Source organism: Stylophora pistillata, chromosome 4, assembly GCF_964205215.1.
Source record: "Stylophora pistillata chromosome 4, jaStyPist1.2, whole genome shotgun sequence".
NCBI lineage: Eukaryota > Metazoa > Cnidaria > Anthozoa > Scleractinia > Pocilloporidae > Stylophora > Stylophora pistillata.
The window spans coordinates 17427214-17430729 of record NC_142522.1 but is presented as its reverse complement, the minus strand read 5'-3'; the positions used below and the strand labels follow the sequence as shown (position 1 = coordinate 17430729).

The following is a 3516-nucleotide window of genomic DNA, read 5'->3' as shown; positions in this document are numbered from 1 at the left end:
TTGCGTGGTGTTAGCTTAATCAGTTTCACTATAAAAATTATGGTAAAGGTTAAAGAGGAGCAAAGGTTTTTACTTCCCGCTAATACAAGCGCTACAAAGGGGACTTCGTAAAATCAGGATGCAGACGGCAGATCACGGTAAATAAAAACAAAATAAAAAGATACACAACTAAAAAGTGAAATCACTCTAAGTAGAAACCTATTCAAATAATTGTCAGAAATTCATTAGTAGTAAAGTTTCCGAAATTGCAAAATTATTTGTTATTCTATTCACTGCTCTCTGATGTAGTTAATTCTGTGTTTATCCTGTTCTTGAGCTTATTCACTGCTCTCTGATGTAGTTACTTCTGTGTTTATCCTGTTCTTGAGCTTATTCACTGCTCTCTGATGTAGTTACTTCTGTGTTTATCCTGTTCTTGAGCTTATTCACTGCTCTCTGATGTAGTTACTTCTGTGTTTATCCTGTTCTTGAGCTTATTCACTGCTCTCTGATGTAGTTACTTCTGTGTTTATCCTGTTCTTGAGCTTATTCACTGCTCTCTGATGTAGTTACTTCTGTGTTTATCCTGTTCTTGAGCTTATTCACTGCTCTCTGATGTAGTTACTTCTGTGTTTATCCTGTTCTTGAGCTTATTCACTGCTCTCTGATGTAGTTACTTCTGTGTTTATCCTGTTCTTGAGCTTATTCACTGCTCTCTGATGTAGTTACTTCTGTGTTTATCCTGTTCTTGAGCTTATTCACTGCTCTCTGATGTAGTTACTTCTGTGTTTATCCTGTTCTTGAGCTTATTCACTGCTCTCTGATGTAGTTACTTCTGTGTTTATCCTGTTCTTGAGCTTATTCACTGCTCTCTGATGTAGTTACTTCTGTGTTTATCCTGTTCTTGAGCTTATTCACTGCTCTCTGATGTAGTTACTTCTGTGTTTATCCTGTTCTTGAGCTTATTCACTGCTCTCTGATGTAGTTACTTCTGTGTTTATCCTGTTCTTGAGCTTATTCACTGCTCTCTGATGTAGTTACTTCTGTGTTTATCCTGTTCTTGAGCTTATTCACTGCTCTCTGATGTAGTTACTTCTGTGTTTATCCTGTTCTTGAGCTTATTCACTGCTCTCTGATGTAGTTACTTCTGTGTTTATCCTGTTCTTGAGCTTATTCACTGCTCTCTGATGTAGTTACTTCTGTGTTTATCCTGTTCTTGAGCTTATTCACTGCTCTCTGATGTAGTTACTTCTGTGTTTATCCTGTTCTTGAGCTTATTCACTGCTCTCTGATGTAGTTACTTCTGTGTTTATCCTGTTCTTGAGCTTATTCACTGCTCTCTGATGTAGTTACTTCTGTGTTTATCCTGTTCTTAAGCTTATATACGAGTTTACCAGCAACAATATTGACCTGAGGACTGTGTCAAAAAGTTTTAAAAACCTTCATGAATTTTATTCGTACACTGATGTACAATCTCTGTTTCTGTTGCATTTCTGATCTTTTTACTGTCAGAAACAGTAACTAACGAGGAAGCTTAAGACAAAAGATATTGCTATCTCTTTTAGACAGATTTCAAATCATGTAAACAATATCCATGTAATTTTTAGTTTTACCAACTGAGTTGATAATGTAAAGAGTTCCAAAGCTAACGTTTCGAGTGTTAGCCCCTCGTAAGAGCGAATAACGACTGGCTAACGCTTGAAACGTTAGCTTTGAAACTCACTTATGATGGCCAATTTACTTAATCAACTCAGTTGATAAAATCAAAATTGGCACCAAAGTTCTTTAGAAACTTACGCCCTTTAAACAAAATTCATGTCTAAAATTGGGATACCTTAGTTAACCTTGGACTTAAAACATGGAGAGAAGGATAACAAATTAAAAACTACTTCACAATAACAACAACTGATAGACACCTCCATCATTGTGTCACTAGACACAGTACGTAACGAACTTTTTTATCTGAGAGCCGTGAGATTCAATCTTATTCAATCATATCTCCTGCGCAAAATCATACTCACTAGATGCAGATTTTTTTGCCCCAAAAAGTAGCTTGTGGAGAATTGTAATGAACAGGAGGAAAATATCCCTAGGCAAGCAGATAAATCGTTTATATAAAGGCATGCCTTCCTATATAGTCCATCAATCAATCAATCAATCAATCAATCCTTTATTTAAACACGTGACATCTAGGAGTACAGAAGTTCTCGTTAAAACGTGTACGTGTATGTACAATTAAAAAGAAAACATCATTTCTGTAAGAATACAAATAATAAGTAGATCTATTAAATAAATAAAAACAGGATCGAAGATCATAGACAAGAGCTATCAACAAAAATTTACAATATTAACAATATTAACAATAACAATATTTACAATCACTACCGCTAAGCCATGTGGGCTTTAAGAGAACGCTTGAATGAAACAATATCTTGAGATTCTCTGAGTTTAGGGGGTAGCGCATTCCAAAGTTTACTAGCTAAAAATGAAAATGACCGATGTAAAAACTCAAGTTTAAAAGGAGGTAGATCTAGCCTTGTACTGAGCCCACGTAAACTATACGGTACATTTCTAAAATTAAAAAAATCACTTATATAAGGAGCCCCCTTATCATACAAGCACTTATATAACATAACTAACGATTGGAATTGCCTACGATTCTCCAAGGACTTAATGTCGGCCAACTTGAGGAGGAAGTCGTATGACACAGACTTCGAGAAGCCTAATATAGTTCTTAATATAAAGTAATTAGTTGTCTCTATTTTAGTAGTCTCCGCGTTACCTACTCCCAGTAAAAGGGGACTACAATACTCAAGATGAGGGAGAACATAGGCCTGAACTAACACATCCTTAGAAATAAACTTACGTATTCTCCGCAAAGCTGAAGCCTTTGCGCATCCCTTATTCAGCCGTTGCTTTATGTGCGCTTTAAATGTTAATTTGCTATATAGGACCACCCCAAGGATTTTGAGTGTATCCTTTGTAAGATAGAAATCATACTGGTATGATTTTAATCTTGAGTTTTTACATCGGTCATTTTCATTTTTAGCTAGTAAACTTTGGAATGCGCTACCCCCTAAACTCAGAGAATCCCAAGATGTTGTTTCATACAAGCGTTCTCTTAAAGCCCACATGGCTTAGCGGTAGTGATTGTAAATATTGTTATTGTTAATATTGTTAATATTGTAAATTTTTGTTGATAGCTCTTGTCTATGATCTTCGATCCTGTTTTTATTTATTTAATAGATCTACTTATTATTTGTATTCTTACAGAAATGATGTTTTCTTTTTAATTGTACATACACGTACACGTTTTTACGAGAACTTCTGTACTCCTAGGTGTCACGTGTTCAAATAAAGGATTGATTGATTGATTGATGGACTATATAGGAAGGCATGCCTTTATTTAAACGATTTATCTGCTTGCCTAGAGATATTTTCGTCTTGTTTATTCTGGCCCAGAGGGGCCAGAAGCCATCAGGGGCCAGAGGGGCCAGAAGCCATGGGCCAGAGAGGTTCTCGGTACCACTCAGGGGG

The 3516-nt window shown here is 36.1% G+C and overlaps 1 long non-coding RNA gene across 1 annotated transcript in view; it reads right to left on the bottom strand.

The window, feature by feature from the left end:
• LOC148732672 (uncharacterized) overlaps nucleotides 1-2057 on the bottom strand; it is a 4059-nt gene extending 2002 nt beyond the window's left edge. The window contains exon 1 of the long non-coding RNA XR_016000554.1: nucleotides 1-2057. This exon is cut by the window's left edge and continues 878 nt beyond it. This is a non-coding gene — a long non-coding RNA (uncharacterized LOC148732672).
• Between the last annotated feature and the right edge of the window lie 1459 nt (nucleotides 2058-3516).